Here is a 27,755-nt window from a genome sequence, read left to right as displayed (position 1 = left end):
CCCGCTTCCGGATCGGACGACTTTATCAGCCGGATGTACATAGCCGCTAATCAGGGCCGAATTACATCAGGGCCAATTACATGCGCTCGCACGCGGCGTTGCGCGGGACTTGTTACACGCGCGTGCTCGGCCGTCACGCTGTTTATTAATGAATTCGAGCACGAGCGACGTCGCAGCGCCGCGCAGAGTCGCGTTGATGCGCGCTTACGCTCTAAATTATGAAAGCAATTAATATGAACCGGTAGCGAGAGAAAGAGAGAGAGAGAGAGAGAGCGGCCCGGTGGTGCGGTGCGCGCCGCAGCCACACCATCGTCGTGTACAAGATGAGCGCTCGATCGCGATCGATGGATCGACTGCTCCTCGCTGCCTCGGCCCGGTAAACAGCCCCTTGGCTCGTAAGCAGGGAGCTTATTTATGAAGAGGGTGGAATCGTTAACGGCCGGGGAATACACGTTATATCGCGGGGTGGCGATTAATGGGCTCGGCGCTTGCGGGGATTTGCAAGCGCGCGAATTATGACGGCGAGGCGGCTTTAATCGCCGCGCTGCTCCGCTGCTCGCTACGTTGTTGCGAGCTACCACAAATGGCCCGTGAACTTTAAATGCCCCCTGAAATTTACTGCGGATATTTACGAGGCGTCCTTGATCGCCTCGCTCTCCGATCGATCGATCTATCCTCCGATCGAGCGTGCGGCGTGTTCCTTCTCCTTTCTCTTTTCTTTCTCTCTTTTCTCTTCTTTTTTTCTTTTCTTTTTTTATTCTCGATCCCGTTGAATACGCGCGCGCGCGCGCGAACGAGTGTCCGAGGCGAGCGTCCGGGGCGATTTAATCGACTTGAAATCGGCTTTTCTCCATCCTCTCGCGCTCTCTCGCTAACGACAACGGCAGGTGATATTAATAAACGCCGCCGAATCCCAACGCGTGATTCAGACGTTTAGATTCTAATCTGCTCGAAAGTCGGCCCAGTTGCGCGCTGATTAATCTCGAGTAAAATCGCCCTGACGGCTACGAACGATCAGATTAATGCCACACCGGTCCGCGTCTCGGAGAGGGACGCGTACGCGCCGCGTGGTTGTTTCTTTTCGGCAAACGAATTCGAAAGTATAATAGCGTCCACGGCCACTAAACAGAGAGAGAGAGAGAGAGAGAGAGGGAGAGAGAGAGAGAGAGAGAGAGAGACCGTCGGCCACGCGGTCGCAGCACGCGCGCAGACGCCCACGTGCGCGAGAAGGCGAGGAACATTACCTGGTGCACCTTAAATTAAATCGAGACCCTGTGGCAACGCGCTGGCGTAATATCAGCCGTAGTGTCCCATAAAGCACTATCGCGATCGACGAGCGTAATCTCGAAACGGGAGTCGCTTCCACTCTCGTTAACGGCTTGTCCGGCCATTTCCCTCGGCTGTTCCCGGCGTCCCGGCGTTTTCGCCTCACGAGTGTCGCCCGATATTTCGAATTCGCCTCGCAGCTAATTGCTAGTCTCCTTCAATCCTGCCTAATTGAAAATCCCATAGCGCTTGAAACGCGCTACTTTCTTGCCTTAACATCTGTCAAAGTACACTGTAAGAAATGATGTGTTAAATTTAACATTATTCACGCGTCTCCAATCATCCGCTCTCATTTACGTGTTAATTTAATAACACACAGTAAATATGTTAAAAAATAACATACATAATATGTGAAAAATTTAACATTTGAATGCCGTCAAGAATCACAGTTTGTGTCAAATTGACATACAATGAATATTCAACATCAACATTTCGGGAAAAGTACTGATCTATGATTTAATGAAATGAAAATGTTAGATTGACGTAATCTATCTGTTAAAAATCCAATCTTCACGTACCAGAAATGTCAACATTATACATTTAACACAAGATAACTTTGTTGATAATGAGGAAAGTAACACATTTTAGATTTAGTTAGACTGACTTCAACATATATGAAATATGTCATAGCAAGAATTCATGCATTTACATATAAATTGTGTTGTTTTCATACTTGAAAATGTCACACTTTTAACACTTGAAAATAGATAATCTTAATTTAACAGAAGAAAGCCTGGGTAACACAACAACAACGATATGTTAAATTAACACACGACTGTGTAAAAAATTTCGACGCGAAACTTTCTACACACAAGTAATCTTTTAAAACACACAAAAGTACGAAATGTTTTTAACTGCGTAGTAATAGTTTACGTCTCGTTCCAACGACCAATAAAAACGACACTCGAATGTCGGACATCGAGACGCTCTCGCGTCCGATCACATTTGGGCTTTTATTTGGGCATTTGATTCATCACTCGTGCTTTCAAAGTCGTGCTCCTTAATAGCCCACGATGTAGGCTCGTGAAATCCGACGGCACGTCGGATATCCTAAAATCCCTCGATTCGTTCGTTCGTTCGTTCGTTCGCTCGCCGCGAACCGCAAGTAGATCGCGGTATCGCGATCTGCCAAGGTCCGGCCGAAGAACGAGGAGCTACTCGGGGGCAATCGATAAGCTCTCCTCCGCGCCGTCCACGTTGACTACAAATCAACGCAGACGTGAAGGGACCCCGTCCGCCCGTAAGGGCCATTAAAGCGCGTTCTCCATAAAATATTTTATCCGGCTCGCGGATCGATTTGAAATCCGTAGAGCGCGCTCCGACGAGCGCACGACGACGTCGACTACGGCGGCGACCGTGGCCTTTTTCGGCGCACCAAATTCATAAATAATGGCTAAAGACCGACGCACGGCTCCCTCGTGCATCACGGTCCGGATTTGTAGTCTTTAAGCCTTTTAAGGTTTTTGCGCGCGCGCGCGCGAGCGAGCGAGCGAGCGCGTTCCAGGCTTGTCTTTATAATCGCCGCGAGCGAGCCGGGGCCCACGAAGGAGACGGAGAACGACCGGGCTACGACGCGATCGATCAGCGACGTCGCGAAAACATAGGCAGGAACACATTTTAACGCGTGTCCCGGCACTCACGCCAACACCCGAGAGCGGTTCTTCCCGGGTAGTCTTTCGAATTCGATACCTTGCCGCGCGCGCGCGCGCGCGCGGCTTTAGTAAATTTTCTCCGGGATTAGAGAAATCAGGAATGCGCTGCTACAATGTGCGACAATGTGTCTTCTCTCTTTTTTTCCAAGTAAATCCATCACATCTCTCTTACGTAAGCTAGCCGAGCATAATTCAACGCACGACCCTGTGGCACCGCTAAATTTATCCCGCGACGGGCCGTTCGCAACGCGCTCGTCCTTTCTCGTTGAGATTCCAGTCGTACACACGTTCGACTCTCCGGCACCGCGCATTTGTTACCGCCGCGCTCGTACTCCCCGTAGCCGACATAGTCCAAAGCCTCTTCTTTTCTTCTCGTCAACTCGACCGTCCGAGAGCAAGTGGAATAAGCGAAGATAACGGGAACGCCGGCCGACACGGATGACAGCTATTTCTTTCGAGGATCTCCTGCGCGCTCTCGCGACGCGTTCTATATATTCTATTGTGCGCCACGCGGCGGTTCTCTTTCGCGCTCTTTTCACGTAATATCTCGCCCGAGAATACCTCGGCTTCAAAAACTCCTCGCATTCATAAGCGCGCGCGCGCGCGTTACACTTTGCCCATTTTTTCCTCGAGGCGCTCGCCATTCGTCGATTAGTTCCGTGCGGCCCGGCTGAAATGAGCCGCGCTTGAAAAATCGCGTCGACATTATTTTAAGGAAGCGAGAGTCATCGGTCGAGCGGAACCTAAGCCGGCGTTCAGGACGTTTTCTCCAGTCGTCGGGTTTTGTCGCGCGATTTGCACGGTATTTTTTCAGACTCGATTTACATGGTGGTATTTTGTCCTCCTCTCTGTTCTCTCTCTCTCTCTCTCCCTCTCCCTCTTTTTTTCTTTCTCGAGCACGCGATATCCTTACGGCATCTCTTCGAACGCTATTTTCGGAGGAACGTCGTCGTCGCGCTAAAGGTCGGTTCGACCAAAGGCTTGTCTCGGGGAGACAGGTGGATGAAGGATGCGCGCTACATTCGTACACAAACATTGAAAGTCATAATTTTCCGTTAGTTCGCGTGGAGACTCGATAGAGAGAGAGAGAGAGAGAGAGGGGGGGAGGGGGAGAGAGAGAGAGAGAGAGAGAGCGACCCCCACGGAGATTCTGATTTATCCCGTCGGTTATTCCGCTCGCCATACCGGAGAGTTATTGACGCGGGCGCTCTCGAGTATCGGAGTATTGCAGTCGCAATATGCGCGCGATCCGTTCAGTCATCTGTCGCTTTTAATTGCGATACGGAATCTTTTCGTGGTTCCAGCACACTCTCTCGAAGGCCCCTCGGGACGGACGGGCGAGACGTCCCACCCAAAATCCGAAACTGGTTTCGAGATTGAGAGGGATAAGCGAGATTTCCGAGCCGCCTCGAGAACCGTCCCGAGCTTTCGCCGTGCGTAGCGTTACTCGTCCGAAAGCTGTCGGTAGGTTCCTCAGGTCGCGCCGCGCGGTAATCCTATACGTCTTAAGAAACTGGTTTCCGCACGACGTGTTGCGGGTAGCGCGCAAAACAAATTAATAACAAGAACATCATAACCACGGCTGCTCCAAGGCTGCTCGGAGAGCGAGAGAAGGAGAGAGAGAGAGAGAGAGAGAGAGGGGCTCACGAGCCGCAGCTGCTATACCGGGTGAGCGAGCCGGCTCCATTGTTGTTCTCGGAACTAAATCTTTCCCGAACCGACATCGAACCGCGGCTCCGAGTCTCTCTCGTGGCTCCTCGATTCATTGTTCTTTCAGCGGGGACTCCTCGCGATATCGCGGGAGCGCGATGCAAACTCGCGCATTCGTTAGACCGCTCGAACGAGAAAAAAGCGCGTGCGCAGCGGCAACGTGTGATACGTGCGACGAACAAATAAGGGACAGAGAAGGAGGCCGTTATTTAGCGTCCCGCAAAAATACTCCGTCTGTCGCGAAGCACTCGCGCACTTTTCGGGCATTCGAGCGCCGCGCGATATAGCACGCATCGCGCACACTCACGCACGCACACACACACACACACACATATACACGTGCGAATCGCGCTTAGATCCAATGTTGGGCGTTGTTACATTAGACGCGAGCCGCAGCAGCGAGAGGAGAAACAACTGTCGCATTGTGCGATTGTGCGATGAGGTAATCCGTTGTAGTACGCCCTCCGACTATCGATATACTGCTACTAGGTCACGTAACCCGCCTCTCCCGCATTACGTGTGTGTGTGTGTGTGTGTGCGTGTATATATATCGACTCGTTATTTATGCACTCCCCCTATACACACCTCTCGAGCATTAATCGGCCGTGCGCGAAAGGCGATCGGGGGTGGAATCGCGTAAGCGATAAACCTGTACTTTCCGCGATTGCATTCGTCCCGTTCGGTATCCGATTTCTCACGCGCGTACCGAGCGCGACACGCTCGCTGTAAAATGTACCATGTGATTTGCAAAATCTCTCCGCGAACCGCTTGACGTTAATTCTTTCTCTCTTTTCTTCTCTTGTTTTCTTTTTTGGAAGCTCGGCTCGCGACCGTCGCAACGATGCGCCTCACTGGCGCGAAATAATCGACGAAATAAAGTTCCCAGTTTCTTCGATCCGCAGGGACGAAGCGTCGAGACGGGAATCGAGCTCGAGCAACGTTTTCTCTCCGATTTATTGTTTGACACACTGCGATCTGTGTTTTATCCTCTGATTTGATTAATAATCCTGCAGCCGTTGCACAAGAGCGAGCGAAACGAGAGCGGCGGCGTTTTAATTGTATACGTTGCATCGCATATTCATTAACGAATTTCCGCCGGGTCATCGCTTTCGATGCATCAATCGTATCTCAGCGTACGATCGGATGCATCTCCTAAGACGAGATCCATGAAGAAGTCGCCATCATGCTGCCGCCTGATCGTCAGATCGGCTTTTGCCGCGCCGTTTCTTCGAGTTCGATCTCCCGCTCGATCTTCGAAGGTCGATGGTGGTCCAACACCGGTAAGGGCAAGCCGATCGGTACTTTTCAAGACAACAATGGCTGACTCATGCGATATCGTATCTGCCTGATGCACGGTCCACGGGGGATATTAACTGTGAAACTATTATCGCGATCGAACGTCGATTTATTCGCGAGGTAGGCCGCGTGCTGCAACGAATGCATGCTCGCCGCGCACGCTCTTAACGTATTTATTCGCCACTCGTATTCGAAAAATCGCCGCGAGAGAGAGAGAGAGAGAGAGAGAGAGAGAGAGAGCTGACGAAGGAACGAGGAGTCGCGGGGTACATCGAGTCGTGTTGCAACGAACCCGGCTTGTTTGCGACACGAGTTTTGGAAAAACAGCCGATCGCGCGCGCGCGCGGTCTCCCCGCTGTTTATTCGGCCACAGACGATTTGAATCGGTCATTTATCACCGGATCAGGTTGCCCGTGTTTACCAGATCACCCGAGGTCGACCAATTTCAAGCCCATTTATTCATGCGGCACGCGGACGCATGCGGAACACGGAGCGAGACGAAGAAAACATGTCGCCGAAATTCTGCCTCGTTTCACGCCCCGAAGCAATCATGAGACAATCGTCGTTGTCAAACGGCGGCCTGCACGACTAGCCGAAGAAGGCTCGGCTTTTCGCGAGCCAATAATCCGGTTAATTGTGTGACGCGAGACGCGGGCTTTTTTCTTTTGCAGTGAGAAAAAACAATTATCTCGCGAGATTAATCGCGAGAGCTACGCGTAATAAAATACCACCTGCCGACGCGACGTTGCGCTGGGCGTGTCCCGAAGGTGAACATCGATAAACGATGGAGGTGGTGGCCGGGCGGTTTCTTCGACGTAGGGCGCACAAAAAGCCGGGTTAGCATTTCAAATTAATTACTCCGCGGGCTAGAGAAGCCGTCGAAGGGGGCACGGCAGTGAAGTGGCAAGGACGAGATCGTCCTGCCACCTGGGACCAACAGTTCTCCGGGCATATTTGCATGCGACATGACGGTAGAATGCGGCACCGATCGCCGCTCGACAACGATCCCCCCGCCCTTCCTTCCTCCCGATGATCCTGCCGTCCTTTTTGCCGTCGCCCTCCCGCGGACCTTCTTAAGGCCGTTTTCGTCCTACCGCTTGATCCGGAGGTGGATAACGCGTGCGTTTACGCAAAAGCGGGAGGATACCGCGTGGTATAACGACGAGAATGGAATAATAACGACGAGAAACGATCACCCAGCCAGGTATCTTCGTTAATTATTCTAATTAGAGGCGAGCCGACGTTGGCCTCTAGACGACCCATGTGAACGAATGTATGTAATGGCCACACGTAGGCGATCGATTGGACGCGCAGTCACACGGAGAAAGAGCTCGCGCGTTAGCGAGGAGGCTTATCTTGTTTATTATTGATCCTTGTACCGCGCGGCTTATCTCGTGTCCCTCTGCTAAGAATAATCTGTATCGCAGAGCAAATATTTCTCGTGTCTCGATCGAGCGTGGCTTGCGTTATTTTCCCGGCTCGGGGGTTCACCGGACGACTGGAGCGCGCAAATGAATTCCGCGAACGCGTCCAAAAGGACGTTCCACGACGAGCGCGCGCGCGGTAAAACTCCGCGGGATAACTATACCGATAATTCCCCACCTCCCCTCCTCCTCCTCCTCCTCCTCCTCCTCCTTCTTCTCGCCCCGGACGAGATATCCCTGCTGATATCTTCTCGTTCTTCGACGAGACGAGAGTCCTGGACCGGCGATAAGGAAGAGGCCGAGGAACAGGCAGGAGAAGAATAAGACGATGATGAAGACGAAGGGGAGAGGAACAAGAGAAAGGAGCGTGTCATGGCGGTGCACGCGGCGATTCAGCCACGATAACTTTAACGCGCGTGGAATGTCGGACTCGCCGCCGAGTAGGCAATTATAAATCTCGTGTCTCGATCCTGAAGACCGATGCTCTTTACGAGAAGACGAGGGAAAGAGTCAGAGCAGCGGTAAAGCGGCTCCCGACGGTGCTCTTTGGCAGGAGGACGAGCGACGATGGCTGCTCGACGTTCCCGGGGATGAATAGTCGTCGATCAGTCCTTCCCGATGAAGGAGCGAGCAAGAGTTTGCGCCGGATGATCATTGTCTAACGGTACGTCGCCGGGCAGTCGCATCTCGGCTTGTCCTTGGACTCGCTCTTCTAGGAATTTTTCTCGGAACTACCCGACTAGAAATTTTGATCAGGTTCACCTAACATTGATAAGGACCTAATAGGCTGGATGAAAGGTAATCCCAAGTAAGTCAGTCCTTATAATGTCCTAACGACAAATGAGTAAGGAAGACCTTTGTAAGGTTACAATGATTGGGTTCACATTAGGACCTTAATGTACCAACCTAGTGTATGATATAATATGGTTCAGTTAATCAGGTCCTTGTCGGGATCTTATTCATTGTACCTAATATGATTTGCATTATCAAGTTTCAACAAAACAATTTTTGGATGTCGTTTCCAAATAGAAAGATGTTTGCATTGAAAAAACACTTGAGATCACTTGAATATATTTGCAAGATGCTATAGAAACCATCCTTTTTTTAGCAGTCAATAAATAGTTGTAAAATTAACGTGACACGCAACTTTTCTCTTTAACACTACTTTACGTCTTGTCACCTTGTGATACTTAATGATCTTGTGATATTCATTTTATGTTTCTTTCCCGAAACATTTTACAAGTATACTCAAGCGATCTAAAATATTATTTCATGCAAATATCTTTTTATTTGGAAATGACACGAAAAAGTTCTCGGCGTGTCATTTCTTGTTTCTAATGTCATCGTGCAATATAGCCGTGGCGAGTAATCGGGAGCCATAATTTGAAAAAGAAAAAGAACGTAATAAGTATTCCATAAGGTAACTCAATAAGGACCAGACTATGAATTCTTACTAAGGTCCCGATATCCACGCTGCGTTACATGACTTACTAGGACCCGACCGAGTATTACCTTATTGGGACCTGAAGTCCAAATGAGGTTAACCTGATCAGGACCATGGGATAAATTTCTCGTCGGATAATCACGAGGTGAGGAATCACGAGAAGGTGGAGTCGCTCGCTCCAAATCCTTTGATTCTCGAGAAATTTTCCCCGGGGAGAAAGGACCACCTCCCGCGGAGGAGTTCGGCGAAAAGACCGATACCGTGCTATCGCGCTCTCGGGCCACTCGGCCGGCCATTTCGCGCTGCGTGCGCAACAAGCGCATTCTGCGATACGAATGCGATACAAGAGCGCAAATGCGGCCGCGGAACGAGAGATCGACAGAATCCATTAGCGACGGAAGATAGCAAGGACGTCGGAGGAGGAGGAGCACTGACCGAAATAAGCCCGATGGGAGTATTTTATTCCCGGCCGGTCGGGGAGAAGAGAAGGAAAGAGAAGCAACGATATAAAACGGCACTGCCGGAGGTCCTTGCGGCCACCGATTACCGTTAACGTCCAGTCTCCGCATGCTTCTCCGGGGGGTACCTCTCCCTAGTCCTCGCCCTAAACACTCGGAAATACGACGGGCCCGCGGCCCGAGGATGAATCCTGCGACGCGACTCACGCTCAAGTTAAGGCGACCGGTAGGAAGCGGCGACGCGCGTTTCGCGCCCCGCGTGTAATAAATGCGTGCCACGAGTGGCGAATGCAAATGCGCGCTGCACTCCTCGAGTCCTTGGAAGAACGCGGCTTATCCCTGCGGCTCGGTGCGCGAGTGTGGGTGGCGCGGTGGGAAAGAGCGGGAGGGAGGGAGGGAAAGCGCAATAAATTATTTTAGTAATCCGACCAAGATGGCTGGTCCTTCTGACGGGGACTAATGCGATCGAACTCGCCGCCGGCCGGCCGGCCGGACAGACGGACGGACGGACAGCTAACGCGAATGTTAATCGCGCGTTGGACGAGCGAACCTCGAGCGACGCGTTGCGAGGTATCCTGAATGCAAGTTTGCGTAAAAGAATAAGAAGAAGAAGAAGGAGGAGACGCGAAAGAACGAAAAGAATCGTCGGCGTTTAAAGCGTACTTTTTTCCCGTTAGATACCGTCAAACGCGGCCCATTCTTCTCGCGCTTCTCTCCCGTCCCTTCCTCGACCATCAGCCGGCTCGGCTCAACACACGCATGAATTAACCAAACCTTTCTCCGCTTCTCTGTTTCAGGTAAGTCCACGAGACAGGTTCTACCTGGGTCGAGCTCAAGGCCGATAATGCACCGGGCTTGGCAAATAACCATCGGGGAGTTCGTTAGCGTGAGCGTGCGAAAGATATGTATCAACTGAAAATATAACGGCCGTGGTGGCCACTTTTCGAGGAAAAGCGTACGACGCTCCCGTCTCTGTCTCTGTCTTACGTCGCGCGCTGCGCGACGACGTGAGCGAGCTCGAGCGCGTAACCATTTTCCTCGGTGTGTTGAGAGCTTGGGAGATCATGAGGGTAGATTAACGGATGGATACACGTGTCGAGGCGAGATTGACACGAGATCCTGCTGCTGAGCTATCCAACATGTGCGTATGTGTGTGCGCGCGCGCGCGCGCGCACGCAGGCACGCGTGTTGGAGCGCGCATCTATCGAGAACGGGGGAAAGTCCCGCTGTATAAATATTCCGGCACAATTTGCATAACTTCGCTGAGCGAACGCCGACGCGAAGCGATATCCGCAGGGCGCGCGATTCAGGTCCGCCGTATTTTCCGCTATTTAAATACGCGTAGCGCGAATCGATCTGTCGCGGATCAAAGGACACGAGGGCAATCTCGAGAGCGCTCTGCAATCGTGAACGTTAGCTCACCGAGCACGATGGAAGTGTTCATTGCCGTCGCCGATCCTTTCGCTTGACCGCGTCCAACGTCTCCGTTGATATTTGTCCCAATAACGAGTTCTGGGTCGGCTCGTTTTTTTAGAGCGGCCTCCGGTAAACCGAGCGCGCGACGTGTGACATACGGTGTATGTAGCGTGTATCGCAACGGTATACGGCCGAGAGGCACGTAGTAGCCAGCGATCGGCGTTTATTCACATGCAAAATTCTTCACCGCGTTCTCCGCGGCGTGAGTGCGCGTGCGCGTGCGCGTGCGCGCGCCGCCGCAGCCGTTTATTTATTGTTCCCGCCGCGAAGTATAATCCGCCGTTTTCTCCAACAGCGCGACGGGTCGCCCCGATAGATTCACCGGGCAGATTAGGACCCGCCGCAAAACCCGGGCTGACAGGACGCGTCTCGGTCGCGCGTTTTACAAGTTGTTTTACAACAAGCCGGGGCTCACCGCACGCTGAGAGCGGAGCGGCCGGCCATTCGGCTACTTGGATTTGTTTCGGAACGTCGCCGTCGTCCTGTCGGCGCCGCGACTGATAATTCCTCGGATGCTTCTTAACCCACGCATTCCTTCGCTGAGGGAAGGATGAACCACTTTACGTCACCTGTCGCGAATGCGCGAAGTAATCCGGGAAGAAGAAGAAGAGGAAGAACTTTCCGAGGCGTCGCTGGAGTTTCCGCGCGTAGAAAAAGGATACGCATGTTTGCTTTTTATTATCAGTGTCTTTCTGTTGGAGATTTTTTTACATTCATCTCTCTCGGGATCTTTTAACTCGGTTTAGTTTGCTTGTTTGGAAAAACGCGGCTCGCAGCCAGCGAGCGAATCGTTAGTTTTACGGCAATTAAGAAATTACCTGCGTTATATAAACATAAATATCGACTTTGATAGTCGTAATCGTGTGCGGCGCCACTAACTAGCGCTACTGGTAATACTGGATATTCCGGAATATTATATTCTGTCTACGGACGTGTATCGGGAATTTTCAAGCCGCCTGTGTAACATTAAATATTCATAAAAACGGATTATTCGTCGATAGGGGGACTGCTTTTACCCAACGATTTGTTTTTTACCATTTCGAACGCCGCGCCGAAAATAGTCAACCGTGGTATTATTCAGACGTCAGCCGAACACATTATTTTGGTACCCTGTCTTTAGATCGCGCGGGATCGTCTTTCATCCCTTTCCAAACTTACTTTGAGTGTAGTGAAAAGTTTAGAGACATAGAAATACTCGGGACAAATAATTCAGGACACTCGGGACATTTTGCTATCATAATTGTACGGGCAAGCAATTACCTGAAATCTGCATCTTTGTCCTTGAGTATCGCATTAACAACAACAGAATCATTTAATCGGAGCAGTCTCTTTGCAAATGCAAATAGCAGCAAGTAACTTAAAATTTATTAATCGTTTGCTTCTATGCATACGATATTTTTACAACGGCAGCTTAATCTTAAGCTTAATCGTTCGTAACTTTTAAGTGATTGAAAAATTGAGAGAAGTTACTCGGGAAGCAAAACATAGCAAATTTTATTTGCATAAATAATTTACTGCGTTCTGATAACCTGGCTTGGATAGCTCAGTGCATCTACACGCGGCTTTGAGCGCGCGTTTATAGCGGACGCGCCGCCGTTCGTCGTGACGGGGATCCTCCGTAGGGCCCACTCGGGGTATTACGACTCGGCGAACAACCGCTTCAATTATCAAGCTCACTCGTAGCAACATTGTTTACAGCGGCTCGGTGCCGTAAGTATTTATCTACGGGTCTATCCGGTGACGGCTTTACTGCCCGTCTACGCGCACGTCGCGCCCGGCGGACGAAGTTTACGCACGACGCGAGCGCGCACAAAGCGCTCGTTCTCCTCTCGGGGAATAATTCTTCATTAATCCTCGGAACGAGGCCTCCTTCCGCGAAAGAACGCCAATAATATCCACCGATGCTCGCAAAGAGGTGCTCGGTTGTATGCGTGCAGCCGCGGCGATAAAAAGTTAAAATAAGTCAAACATAACCGCGGATGATCCCGTTGATGAGAAGTCTTTTTTTGCTCTTTTCAACTTCTTGCGCGAGATGATTGAATCACCGACCTCTTACACGCAATCTTCGTCAACGGCAAGCAAATAGAATTGGTTCATCCACGGTTAAATATATATTAAGTAATAATGTAAGATCTCCCGATCGAGTTCCGCGTCGAGGAGGAGGAGGAGGAGGAGGACGACGACGACGAGATAAATCCCGAGATCCTCCCTCAAATCTGCGAAGATCCCACTCGTCGAAGAACTCGTCGAAGGGACAGATTCTCAGGATCTTACCGCGACCCTGCGACCGAAATCCTCGCCGAGGAGTATGGTAGTGTAACTGTCGCCGGTAGGAAAAGAAATAGAACGCATGGATGCTGCATCCTTTCAGGATCTTCCTTCTCCTCCCGCCTGCCTAGTTGGCATCCTCGCCGATGGCGAATTCTTTTGTTTCCCGCTGCTGGAACCCCCAGTCGAGAGATCCTATCTGACGTAAATAATTATCCTGGAACCTGGCAGATGCTGCGAGAGAGTTCCTCTCTCCCTCCCGCTCCTCTCCTCGCTCTCCTCCTGCTCTCGAGATAGGAGAGAGTGAGATAGAGAGGGGGGAAAGAGAGAGAGAGAGAGAGAGAGAGTGAGAGAGAGAAAGGCTCCGCGCGGCATTGGAAGTCTCGAGGAGAGAGAGAGAGAGAGAGAGAGAGAGAGAGAGAAAGATTTTCGTTTTAATCGAGAATCCTGTCTTTATCTTTGACACCGCGCACCGCCTGCGCGCACAGGGAATACTCAGGATTCTTCGAGACGGAAAAAAGGGATAATACAAGGCGAAATATCGACTTGTTATCCGTAACTCGCGGCAATTCCGCGGCGAGGATTCCGCGTTCTCCCGGCGACGAGTTCTCGTCTTAATTAAGGCTGCGGCAATTTTTATGCCGTGCCGCCGCGGGCATAATAGCAAGGACGATTAACAAGGATACGTTAAAACCGCGGATCAACCGGCCGAATAATAACTTCACTTCGAATGAGCGCGAGAACGGGATAAGTGCGGCGCGCGGCGAGCAAGTTCGCTCATTGAGGGAGGATCTCCCGGACACGCCAATTATAGTATATTGAGTATACTGATTTTTATGCATCTTCCCAGAGAGAAAGAGAGCACGCGAATGCGATCTCTCTTCCTCGGCGGACTCGATACGGCGATTATTGCCAGAGACGCTACGTGGAAGCGATAATGTATCGGAACGCATTAAAGTCTGTGGATTATTTTCAGATTTGCGAGAGAGAGAGGGAGAGAGAGAGAGAACAGGAGAGAACACCTCTGTCGCGCATGATTGACATCCTGTCGACTTTTTCCACCGTTTCGATAATTTATCGGATCAGTCTACCGTGTGACGATTATTCTCTCCGACAATTATCCCCGATCTTGTTACCGATATTATCCGCGGCCATGTGCTATACGACGCGTGTGCGCGTCCGGGAAAGAAAAACAACACGCTCGGCGACGTAGCCGGCGGTTAGCGGCGATGCACTAGGACGCACAATACTCGCGGTGCGATTTTATCTCGCGAAAATGGCCGAGCGATTTCGAAGTATCTCCACGTCTCAGAGGAGCGGCTTGTCCGTCAGGCCGGCCGGATTATCGCTTACCCGCGTAATTTTCTGCCGTATTTCTCGCGTTTGTCGCGTCGTCGGATCTCACGTGAAGATTATTATACGCGCGCCCGTTGTAGCCGATATCTCGCTATCGCCCTTGCCGGCCGTAATGTCACCCCGGAGGAACAATTTGGAACACTTTACTCGCGATACACGTTCGTCGCCTGTGGCTTCCCCCCCGTGTACCTCATGCGCGGCAGGGGTGCAATTTATTCTCAGGGTTGGCGCGAGAGCCCGCTGGACCGGGGACACGTCCGAGTTACGTGATCGCCGCTCGACCGGTGATTGACTGCGCTACATGCAGCTATGGACGGATGGATAACAGCCGAGCGGTGAGTGATCACTTTCATTTCGTATGACACGCGTTATACCCGCGCGACACGACGCGCGGCAATTAAATGCAAATTTCGAGGATTGAATTTAAACGAGAGCTGATCGGCAATTTCGCGCTCTGTCTGCTCGTTTGTGAGCGGTGCGGCGCGGCGAGGACGAGGTTCGCGGAAACGCCAAGCACCGTGCGCGAAAGACGGTTCTTTCTTTTTTTTTTCTTTTTATCGCCCAAGATATTCTTGGTGAAGCGACACGAGTGTGCCGTGTGTTTTAAACTCGCCCCGCGGCCTCGTGATAATGCGTTGATCAAACGCGCGGCTTTACCGCACAACGCATTTGTAGGGCAAGCTTTTTCGCTCGTTGCGCTCCTCGCGTTCCTCGCGATTTATCACCCGCGGCAGCGGTGAGCCTCCGCGAATGGTAGTCCAATTCCGCTTCTCTTGTTCTTCCTGATCGCGCGCTAATTTATCGAGTTCGCTCGATCGACCTCGTTTCGAGGCATTTCTAGCGGCGTGCAATCTAGGTCCGGCATCGTTGCGCCGTCGACTTGATTTACGATCGCGAAAGCCCGATGACTGCGCGATGTCGCGATATCTCGCCGATCGCGCAATTATTTTCCTCGAGCTCACCTTCCACTCGTGAAAGAGATCTCGCTTCTATGTATTGATACATTATAAGGGAATATAGTATCGAAGGCGTCGGGGAGCCTCGATAAAGAGCACGAGCTCGAGTCGCTGCGTGTTTGCCGAAGGAACGGCAACGCGCGACGTATTAGTCGCGCATTTCTTACGCAGCCGACCCCCCCTCGAAATGCCCGAAGCTCTCGGGTTACGGGATCGAAGGTACGAAAGGAGCGAGTTCCAAAAGGGCGGAGAGAGAGGCGGATATCGACTGTCCTCGGCCGACACGTCGCCGACGACGTCGCGACGCTTCCCATTCAATCGCGCGAATCCGCGCAAATAAGAAAAGCTAACCTTACGCGCGCTTATCTTAACCTCGTACACTGAGAACAATATATCCGAAATATCCGGTGTATTTAATCGGATAACAAAATTAACAATCGGATATCTCTGATATTTCTCTCCGTGCGGGATTTAATAACGGAGGGGAGGGGAGGGGATATACCAGTTGGCTGATGCTTTATTACCGCCCGACTCGCCCAACTCGAAAGCTCACTCGGCTGAGGTGAGCTTTAATCGGCGATCGGCTGTCGCAAGCTCTCCGTTTCTTCCGCTCACCCTCCCTCTCGTACGACAAAGCGGCCTCGCGAGACGGTTGAGTATTGACAATGATCGTTATTATCCGCGAGCGAGAAAGAGAGAATGACCTGCCGAGACCGACCCCGCTCGGACCCGGCCTTCCCTTTCGAGAGGCACACCCCCTGGCAAACGGGGAGGCCCCCGTCCGCTCTAATTCGCACTCCTCCAGCGGCGGTCCGCGCGGCGCGGCGCGGCGCGGCGAGGCGCGGCGCCGAGCGAGGAAAATCGCGGCACCCGCGGCGCGGTCGTAATTAACGACCTATAATAACGAATGGTAATTTATCGCGCAGCGTGCGGTTATTCGATAAGCTCGGAGCGCGCCGATAATTCAAGCTAGATCTCTCTCGGGGACGCTCGGAGCGACAGCCGGTGCGCTCCCTGCGCGAACCTGTTCCGCCGCCGCGCGCGCCGTCCGGTATCCTTTTACTCGGCTTACGTAACAGCCCGGAACGTCCTGTTACGACAATTTATTCGTCGTCGCCGCTTTTCGTCATACTTTAACGGGTCACGATCGCCGTGCCGTTAACTCAGGATCGGTGGTTGCTATGCTCGCGTCATCCGACCGTAAAACGCGCGCTTATCGTACGTCTTCGCGTCGCCGCCGGCCGAGGAGCGTGCCCGACGTCTCCCTGCACGTCTCCGGCGCGTCGAGTAGTCGCGCGCGCCTTTAATTAGCGCCTTAATTACACCACGGTGTTATCTCGTTGATACAAGATGTCGCGAGATACAAGAAACTCGCGCGACTCTCTCCTCTCATCCGTGTTTCTTCGCGGACATCCGCGCGGTGTCGCCGTCGAGCGAGAGCGCGCGCGCGCGCGCGCGCGCTCGATTTCGTCCGCGAACGCGCGTTCGCCCGCGACCACGAAATATCCCGGAGGCGCACAGTCCGATGTAATAAATCGAGGCCATTCCTCTTCCTCGCCGCCGTGTCCTTGCTCGCTCGGCCGGCTAGCGGCCGTTTCACCGCTTCCCGGGAACGTCGTCGGCGAAGGTGCGAATCGGCACGCAAACTGGATGCTAGACACCTAACAGGTGTCTATGTGCGGTGGCATGGGGAGGAAGAGACGGCGGAAGGGGATGGGGGGGAGGGAGGGAGGGAGCAAGAGGGAGAAAAAAGGAGAACCGTGAGGGAATACGAGGAACACTTACCGCGCGCGAACGGCCCGCTCGATGGCCGCGAAGAAAGGCGGCTGAAGTCCTGAAGGCGGCGCGGATAGCGCTCGGCCTCTTACCGCGCGAACCGTTACGGAGAGCTCGGTAATTATCGTCGTGCTCGAGAGCTAACAATGCCGCCGACTGTCGAAGTCCGGACGGCCTACGCGAGGCGTGAATATTAGACGTCGCCCGCTAAAAGCCGCTCGCCTGGAAACGTGCATCGTCTCCGACGCGACGCGAAGTGCGAGGAGCCCGGGATAAGAGCGCGAGCACGCGTCGCGCTTCCTCGGAAGAGGCGGCAAGAGAGACGTGTTCTTGCGAGGGACACGAGACGAGACGAGACGAGACGAGACGAGAAGAGAAGGCGTGAAATATCCGCCGAGGTTTTGTTTCCCCGCGAGCTACGAGCCTGCTACGTGCCGCCGCCGCCGCGGTGGGTCTTTGTGAGAGTCACTGCGTCCACGTCGACAATTCGTGCACGGGGAATCGTGCAAAGAAGAGTTCCCGCGCCCCGGCGCGGCGGGGTTTTGCCGCGGAATCACAATCGCCGCGCGCGCGCGCGCGCTCGACTTGACGTTGAACCGACGTTGACGGAGAGCGAGAAAGAGCCCTCGCGCTCTCTCGTCCCTCGTTTCCCCGCGACCTTTCTGTCGTGACGCAACGACGCGGGACAATAATTAGCGAGCATAAGCGCGCGCGCTTCCCACCGGCTGCACGGATGAGACGTCACCGGGTCGGCGGCTCGCTTCCGATCGGGATAGGCGTTAAAACGCCCCGCGCCGCGCATTATTTTCCGCGCGATCTCTTCATAACCAGCGATAAATAAAGCGCCCTAAGACGAGCAACGAGCGGGGCCGGCTGCGCTGGCGCGCGCGATCTCTCATCATCCTTGTACGCAATTTGCAATTTTAATGACCGCCAGGGGATCCCCGGCCATCGCGTGCGCCCGAGAGAGGCAACGTTTGGTATGCGCGCGGGAGCGCGCGAGCGCCTGCGACGATACGTAACTCGATATAGGATAATAACGCAAGACCGATGCAGCCAGGCAAATCAGCATTCGAAAGACACCGGATCCCACGCTACAAATCCCGCGACAATTGGACAAAGAGAGAAGGAGAGAGAGAGAGCGAGAGAGAGAGAGAGAGAGAGAGAGAGAGAGAGCGAGCGAGAGAGCTCCCTTCGCGCGCCATCCCGAGCGCGAGCGACTAACGATATAACGTAATAACACGACTGAGCAGATTACACACGACGATACGCGCGTGATATATTGCGTAGATAATAATGCAAAAAGCAGATATACAGCGCAAACTATGTTCCCCGCTTAGTCGCATGTCTGCCTGCCCCCTCCTCCATCACACACTCCCTTTCTCACTCCTCCTTTCTCCCTCGCTTTAGCTGACGCGCGTTTAACAATCGTAAAGCGTGACGACGCTCGTCAGACGGTTTAGGTTACGAATTCTACGAAATGTACGAATAATCCAACATGCTATAACGCCTATACGAAGTCTCACGTGTCGGACGTGCCGTCGTAACCGCAGTAGATAGCGCGCGCGTCGAACGTGCGCGAATTTTTGCCGGCCGCTGCAGAGGCGGGGGTGGTATGGGCTGGCGATTACCATTTGCCAGATAGACAAGCTGTAAACAATAAGGCGCTTCATCAAGCACAAGGCAACAATGACGACGCCAAGAGAGAGAGAGAGAGAGAGAGAGAGAGAGAGAGAGGCGCCCCGCGACGACACGCGATGTGTGGCGACGTGTGCCTGGCCCTCTTCCCGCCCTCCTCGGGTACTAATTCCGAGCGCGGGTGCCGAGTGCCCTGACGATGCGGGCCGCGCGCTAACTTATCACTTAACACGCCGTAATTGTATTAAAATATATGCGCTCTCTCATTAGAGCGTCGACGGCAGATTAACGGGATCGGGACGGGAGTTTATTCTCGTCGGGCAATATCGTTCCCCGGTCGCAGTTTGTCGCATCGAGCGAGCACGCATGCGTATACGTGCGCGCAAGGCAGCACGCATACCCTCGCATCACCCTTAACCTTGTGTGTGTTTACGGCAGGCTTATATAATATTTGAACACGTGACTCTCTCTCTCTCTCTCTTCCGCGACGGCTACCCGACGAAACTCGCCGTGGACAGCCATGGTTAAGCGATCACGGTCTGTTTGTTTTTTCCATCTGGCCTGGCACGTAGGCACGCATGTGTATACATATATATATCGAGCGGATCGCGCCACGGCCATATCGTCGCGTATGACGACCTCACGACGATCGGCGGACTCGCACGCGTACGTGGCTCGCGTCGCCATTACGGGGCGAGGCCCGGGGCGTGAGGCGAAAAGCGGCCGTTATTATTATTCCCTAGGTCTGACGGTAATCTCGAGCGATGTTGACGCTTTGTTTCGGAGGTGACGCGAAGTTGCTCCGGAGCGTAGCACGGAGCCTCTTCTCGAGCGCTCCTTCGGCGCGGCGTCGGGGAAAAATCGTCGCCGCGATCTCCCGCGCCACGTCGCGGGATCGAGGGCGACGTGTGTTTGCCTCGAGTACGTTTATAGGCTGCGTACGGCTTACAAACACGGCGAGGCATAGAGGCGGGAGCAAATTGCAAACGGGAGCGAACGCGCGATATCGGGGAAGGAACAACGATTCGCGATGTTTGACTTGGACATATGGCTGGAAATATCGATAGCAGCCGTGATAAAGCGCAGCGTGCGCGCGAGCGCGCGATTGGCGCAACACGCCGCCTCGACTCGATACGAATGCAATAACCGTTGCAGATAATCGGTAACTGCGGAGCACGCAGTTGCGTTATCGTTGGGTCTACTGCGACGTTATTTCGCCGGCAAAGTGCAGCGTAAATCTCAGCGTACGCGCGCGTACGCGGTGACGACACGCTCCGCGCATTGTCGGCATAATTCGGGACGCATCAACGGAGAAGTTCGGCAGGTAGTTCGTAAACTCGCGCCGTGAAATTACTACTGTGATCAAAAGATAAGGTGAATTTGTTTATAAAATGAAAAATCTTTATTTATTCTTCCAGATGAATTTCATCGCCTTCGAAGTACTCCCCACTCCGACACGATGCACTTATGCCAACGTTTTTTTCCAATCCTCGAAACAGTCAGAGAAGTCTTTTTCCGGGATGGCCCTCAATACTTTCTTCGATTCGGCTTTTATCTCCTCAATCGAGTCGAAACGGTGTCCCCGGAGCGGTCTTTTGAATTTGTTGAGCAGCCAGAAGTCGCACGGTGGCTAAATCAGGCGAATACGGTGGTTGCGGAACGATATGCGTCGAATTTTTGGCGAAATGTTCTCGAAGAACCAATGCAGTGTGGGGCGGTGCATTATCGTGGTGGAAAAACCAAGAATTGTCTGCCCATAATTCTGGCCTCTTGAGGCGAATGGCTTCACGCAAACGACGCATAACACTCAAATAAAATTCCTTGTTAACAGTTTGATTTCCTTGACGTGGCTTTCATCGGTAGATGTCGATGGTCGTCCGGGGCGTCCTGTTCGTCTTGAACTCGTTCTCGGCCTTCTTCGAAGTCTTTGTAAACATTTTTCTGCGACATAGCCTTATCACCAAAGGCCTTCCGCAACATCCTCAACGTTTCCGCGGCCGAATATTCATTCCGCAAACCAAATTTAATGCAAATTCTTTGCTCAACAAAATCAGACGTAGTGTAAAATCGAAAAACTCACTTTTGTATATTTGCAAAAACACGTATAGCTCTGCAGCAATTGAATATATTGACACGAAACTCTGCACAGATGTCAAAGACAGTGCTACCAACCCACCAAAAAATAATTTCATGATTTTATAGTTCCCGCGAAGTTTAAGTGAAAAATTCACCTTATTTTTTGATCACAGTAGTATAAACGATATCGGCCGAGCGAGATCAGAGTGTCGCGTGAGCCCCGCATTATCAGCGACGTTCTAATCTGTCGGACATCTCTCGGCTGTTTCCGTAAGTGTTCTCCATTTTCGGCTTATTTGCACTCATTGCGCAACATTGTTCCACGTGTTTGTCCCCGTGTCTAAGGCCTGGTCCACAATACGTGTCGTAAAGTTGTAAACCGTAAGAATTGGCGAATCACAGTCGATTATTACAAAAATAATCGGTTATAATTGGGCTTACAGCTTACAACACATATTGTAGACCAGGTCTAAAGGCCCATCTACAATGGCTGCAAGAATAAGGTTCTAAGCGTAAGCAGCGTAAGAAATAGACCGACCACAATCGATTATTATAAGAATAATCGATTATGGTTGGTCCATTTCTTATTGCTTGCGCTTACAACCTTATTCTTGCAGCCACTGTAGATGGGCCTTAAGACATAACGCGACGTCGTCGCGGAGCCTGCCGCGATCCGCGTCGGGGGATCGATCTCTGTACTCGAGGCGACGACGACGACGACGAGTCCGGAGAGCGTCGCGTCTGTGATGAAAACCGCTCCGTCGTCACGTTATCTCTCTCGCTGACGCGTTTTATCGCGATCAAATATTGATGCGCGTGGTCGAGCCGAAGGAAAGCTAAGTATCTCGCGCGTTTATCGTCTCGCCCTTGTAATTTCGCCATACCCATGAACCATAAACCCGCGAAAGGAACGCACCTCTCGATCCGCGGCGCACGGTCTCCTCGCGCTCGTGTTCGCGATGCATCTCCGATGAGAGCGGCCGTCTTCAGCGGCAGCACGATCCTTGCGAGGAATGCGCGTCGAGGGGATGCTATCATTATTCTCGAGGAAGAGAAGAATGCAACATCCGAATCTTTTCAGTCTCTCTCCGTTATCGCAACTTTAGGCTATTCTCTTCCTTGGATAAGGCAGATGAGATTATCCCGAATGCAGCTTCGCCGTTGTCTCAGTTCTCCGGTGAGGAAGAATAGAAAGTCTGAAGTTTCTTTCAGTCTTTCCCCATTGTCGCTGTTTTGAAATATTCTCTGTCGGATGAGGAAGATAATTGTCGAGAGACACGGTATCCTCGGGCGGACCCACGAGCGGACTCGTAGGAAAACTCCCGGCGACGACGCCTATGCTCGTCAGGGCCTCCACTCCGAGTCCGTTCGTCCTTCCATCGCGAGATAGCGCGTGCGGGATATTCGTTTCATGAACTGCAACGACGATGAAGTCGCTCGCAGGCGAGCCGCGCGCGCGCGGATAGACTCGCGAAGGAAAACGACACGCTGGAAAGAAACGCCGCGGGAATGATGGAGAGGATGTGTGTTCTCGCGTAATCGCGTGTGTACGGCCAAGCACGAACCCGACATATCGGGTGGTCCGCGGAGAATCCGTTCGCTCGCGACGAACGAAGACGTGAAGCCGCCGCGCCGCCGTGAAGTCGTCGGTGAAATATAATTCATGAAATACAATTCATCCCGACGGACAAATATATGGATACTCGCTTTAATCCTTTGCTGCATAGCGGTCCTTCCAGAGTGCCACCCATCATCTCCAAGCCTTGTTTTTCCAATAATTTAAATTTTTCACATATTTCTTCAGCATGTCTGATATCGTTGGTCTGCGTAAATGTTCCTCTAACCGATACGGATCAACTTTTAGAGTCGTTTCAGATAAGCACGGAGAAAAATATCAGAAATATCCGATTGTTAATTTTGTTATCCGATCAAATATCCGATTAAATACACCGGAGTGAGTAATTTGTTCAGTGTTATTAGTAAGTATATACTGAACAGAACTGTTGTTTTTAGAGAATAAGCTTGTTTACATGAAATTTTAAGTAAGAGCTTCGAAATCATTAGCTGCAGGTTTTCGGGGATGGGGTCACTGAATACAAATCCGGTGTGAGAAATATAACATTCAAAACGGCCGGGCTCAATATGACGGACGGAATTTTCAAAATCAGTCGAATTCGCACGAAACTTGTTAGTCGGGGGTTTCTCATGTCGCCGAATATGAATTCGGTGTGAAAAATAGAAAATTCAAAATTACGGATCTCGTATGGCGAACATAATTATAGAAATGAAACAAGCTGACTGCGCTTGAGAACTTGTGGCCAACTTGTGATCTTGGGTGTCAAACGAACCTTGCCGTATATCTGTCTGTCATAGTTCTGGCATTTTGAATTTTCGATAACAAATTTATAATCAGCAACCTCGAAGATCCTTAAGTAACAAACGTCAAGCGAATCTGGCTGGTTTTGAAAATTCCGCCATATTGGATCCGCCAATGAATTTGAATTTCATACTTTTCACACCGGATTTATATTTAGCGAGCCTAAAAACCTCCGAGTAACAAGTTTCTCAAAATTATATTCATTACTAGAAAATAAGGCAACAAAGGGTTGAGGCCGCGTCTATCAGTCGGGAGACGTTGTCGTGTATGCGCACAATCTTGATTTTTATACGTGAGTTGTGAGGTTGTGATTGGTACGTACGACATATGACAACGTCTCCCGACTGCTTGTAGACCAGGCCCAATCCTTCAAATCCATCGTCTTGCAACAACGGAGTATAAACGACGAGGTTATTACCCGTTAAATCAACAATCATAGGACTCCTTGCGTCGCAACACATCCTGACCAGGGTCCTGAGGAAACAATTCGTGAAATAGTTTATGGAGAATAAAACTCCAGGAAATGCCATTTTCTCCCTGAAAACTCGAAGATAACGTGGCGCTCTGAGGAATTTCGGCTCAAAGGGTCCAAATGACAACGGGGCGAGGAGAGGACACGCAATCGAGCAGAGATTACGCGACACTTCGGTCACCCTGTATACGCGACGTGTTTTACCCGGTGGATATACGGCGAGCAACCGGCGATAAGGCGCGGCTAAACCCGCCCAATCAGCTATGTTTCACGGTGCTCGCGACATTACCACTTTATATCGCCTATCGTTCTCTATATATATTTGCTCGTTCCACGTGCGTGCACGCCGTCGCCGCTTACACACCCGTACACGCACGGCGTGTCGTTGCGATCGTGTGGGTGCGTACACTTTCGCCCGGGATACGAGCGCGGCTATGTAAAACGTAAACACCAGGGGGACCGATATCGGCGCGGCGCGGCGCGGCGCGGCGCGACGTACTCTTGCTTTATGGTGTCGCTGATTCCGTTCCGAGAGGTCGATCTTTACGAGTCGCCCCGTCAGGAATTTTATCCCCGTCCCGTCGCGTCGCGTCGCGTCGCGTCGCGTCGCGGTGCCCCGCGAGGACTATTGACGACGGTCGGATTGTTCGCGAATCTCCCGCCGCGGAAGGTAGCTGCGAGCGCAAGCTGGAGAAGAAGGTAACGCAGAACTCCAAGCCGCGAAAATGATAGCGAAAATGATAGCCGTCGAAGTATTCGCCGTGCGCCATGCGTTCCCGCCAAAATCTTCCGGTTCGTCACAGAAACACACACACACACACACACACAGTGTGTGTGTGTGTGTGTGTGTGTGTGTCTGGCAAACCCTTGCAACGTTGATTTTCGGCTCAGCTTAATATTTTTGGACTCTGTCTTTTTTTTCTCAACATTTGGGAATATGCTTGAATAAATTACAATAACGAGCAATGTTATCTCGTTAGGTGAAAACTAAATACAGAAAATGGAACATTTGACGAAGCAATTTTACAGAGTCCGGGAGTGACCCTGTTTTGTGTGTGTTCTACGGTTAATCGACGAGTAATCAAGCACAGGCCGTCGAGCGGCTGTAGAATTTTCGCGGAACGCGGCAGAAATCTGCTCGGCAGTTTCTCTCGACAGGACGCGGTGTCCCAATCGCGTCGGCCGAACGTCGACGCGAACGCCACGTTCTTCAATTAAATCCAACGTCTGTCCGTTCGTCCGAGCTTACCTCGCGCAATTCATCGCGAGGGAAAAAAGACATTAGTACACGTCGTTCTACTTACGATACGTATAAGTACGCACGTGGCACCGCAGTTCTCATCCAATTATCCGCGCAAACTTCGCGCCAGGGCAGAACACGCGCGAACGCGCTGGGCGCGGCCCATGCGCATGCAACAGATCAAATTATTAAATTAACAACCGGTGCGGCAATAAATAACCGCACGCGCTCGTAACCCGGACAAAGAGCGCGCGCGCCGCGCTCTTATCGACGCTCCTGTTTCGCTAAATTCGCCCCCTGCCCCTTGCCTGCCCGTTCGGCGACGATAAATCCCGCCCGGCGCTCTCTCTCTCTCTCTCTCTCTCTGTTTGTCTGACAGATCGGTCGGTCTCGTTACCGTCGAAATTCCGATTTCCCAACCCCCGTAAAACGCTCCTCGCCTCCACCCCTGCGCGTACCCATTAACGATTAATCGTGCGAGACGTCGGTGGTAACGAGTATGTCGAAATCGCGCGCGAGCGGTAAGAATGGGTGCCACATGTGGCAGGGACAATTGTAAAACGGCGGGTATTGCCTAATCCGACGCGTTCCCCGGTCGATTGTACGCCTATGCAGCGGCCGGAGAGAGAATCGAGAGCCCCGTGTGGGCGATCTCGGGCTAGACACCGCTCGGTTAGGCACCTATCTCGCGTTGAGTCAGCGATTCCTGACATAATAGCGATCCTCGTCGTCGCGGCGAGTCCCTCGCCGTGTCCGTCAGCCCCGAGTAGCACCGTTACTCGCTTTGCAACGTTACGTACGTTGCGGTAGCAGCGACTTGGAGATTCGCGCGCGGCCGCGAGATAAGGAGGCATTGCTGCGACCGTAGGAGGCGAAGTGTGTGTGTGTGTGTGTGTGTGTGTGTGTGGGGCTGAGACGGCTGTGCTTTCACCGAATATTCGGTGTCCCGGAAGTCGAGGGGTTCGGAAAGGAGAAAATTGGGAAATGAGGAGTCTAGAAATTCGGAGCTGCAAAAGTCCCAGAGTCTACCGACGACGTTTCCGTCGTCCGACGGCATCTTTTCTCTCTCTCTCTCTCTCTCTCTCTCTCTCTCGAGCGATTTGCAGTTAGGCGATCAGCCCGAAGTCCGCCGCGGGGTCGGACGAGAGCGACCGTCGCCGTCGTCGACGCGAGCGCGCAGAAGGCCCGATATTTCGATTCTTCGCGCGGATCCGAATACCGCGGCCGTATTCGACGGACGCGGCTTGTAATGAGCGACGGGGCACTAATAGTCGCTGTTATTCAACATGCCGTGCACGAAGGGATCGCGGGAACTTTATGGGTATGATCGCTGCTCGCCCCGTAGCTACTCTCGCTCTCGCTCTCTCGCGTACGGCTACAGGTTGATCCTAAACTTATATGGCGCTGTTAAACGCCCGCTCAGACGGAAGTGGTTCTCGGTCGAGCGTTCTCGCGGATGATTTATCGTCGTAATTTGACAGTCCGCGTACGCGCAACGCTCAGTCCGTACTTCCCATCACGCGCTCGCTCATAACGATTGCACAAACCATGTTCGCGTACGCGGTTCTCAATTTGTACACGACAGGTTTGAGCAAACCACGCACGCAGCGGAGCGGCGGTTTTTTTCCGGGCGCGGAGGAAAGAATTTATCCGAGACGAGACGAGCGAGAGAGAGAGAAGGGCTCGCGCGAGACAATTGGCGCATTGGCGTCGCATTTCCCGCGGAGACACGCTAATTACCTCAATCGCTCGCACGTGGAATGCTCCGATCGCGCGCTTCGATAGGCTCGCTCGCCGAGAAAACGCCTTCGTGTCCCGGCTGCTGCGCGACGCCGCGAGCGCACGCGAGGCATGAACGCGCGCTGATTAGAAATCCATTCGCGACCGGCTAAGCCCGCGAAAGCCCGCCGGCATGCACAATACCGAGCGCCGCTTGGCTATCGCGAGCGCCGGAGCCGAGCCGAGCCGAGCCGAGCCGAGCCGGCGCGGCGGGCCATCCGCGGCATTCGTGCAATTCGCGGCGTGGGAATGCCGCACCGGGGATTAGAAATGCCGATGCACCGTGACGATATCGGCGCTCGATGCAACTCGATAATCCATGCCGGCTTCTTCCAGCCGCGGAAAGGTCAGCCGCGCGACACGTGGCATTTAGTCGGTCTTTCGGCGAGCCTCCTCTCCAAATTCACGCCGTGAGAACAGCGCGCACGACTCGCACGCGAGAGAGAGCCTGGCGACTGTTTTCTCTTTTTTCTTCTTTTTTCTTTGTTTCTTTTCTTTTCGTATAATTTCGCGGCGCGATCGCGCGGTGCGTGCGTCTCTCGACGTCGCGCTCGCGCGGATCCCGCTGGACGTAGCCTCGAGTTGGGCAACAATAAGTAGTGAGAATTGCGACGGACGATTAGAGATGTACAGAAGACGCGCGGATTCTTTACGCTCGAGGGCCGCTCGTGGGAAGGAAAGGCTCTGAGAAAGCCGCACTCTGCGGCTCCTGCGGGCCCCGGTCGAATTTTGAACACGCTGTACCCCGGCACCAACGCGCAGAGATAATCTGCGCGGTCCGACTTCTCGGTATCCTCGCACCTCCGCTGCCCGAAAAGAGCCGCGGAGTGCCTCGAGGGCAAAGGACGGGTGGGAAGGTAAGAGGATCCTGCGCGTATGCGCGCGTACGCGCGCTGCTTGTGCGCGTGTGTGCGCGCGCGCGCAGGGTTCTCGCGCGATTTATCCGCGCTCCCTTTACGAAATTCTCAGAGATAAGAGGCACCGAGGCACCGAGGCACGTACCACACGCGCGGATGAGAAAGAGGATGGAA

General features: G+C 52.6%; 1 protein-coding gene across 1 annotated transcript in view; it reads left to right on the top strand.

The window, feature by feature from the left end:
* Positions 1 to 13,414: 13,414 nt before the first annotated feature.
* The window catches only part of Egfr (epidermal growth factor receptor), an 85,321-nt gene continuing 70,980 nt past the window's right edge, over positions 13,415 to 27,755 (top strand). The window contains exon 1 of the mRNA XM_019845268.2: positions 13,415 to 14,745. The gene's annotated coding sequence lies outside the window, so the exon portion shown is untranslated. The remainder of the gene's footprint in view (positions 14,746 to 27,755) is intronic.

Source organism: Harpegnathos saltator, unplaced genomic scaffold (assembly GCF_003227715.2).
Source record: "Harpegnathos saltator strain DR-91 unplaced genomic scaffold, Hsal_v8.6 scaffold250, whole genome shotgun sequence".
In the NCBI taxonomy this organism is placed as follows: Eukaryota; Metazoa; Arthropoda; class Insecta; order Hymenoptera; family Formicidae; genus Harpegnathos; species Harpegnathos saltator.
The sequence above is the reverse complement of the archived record's forward strand: the minus strand, read 5'-3'. Positions and strand labels throughout refer to the sequence as shown.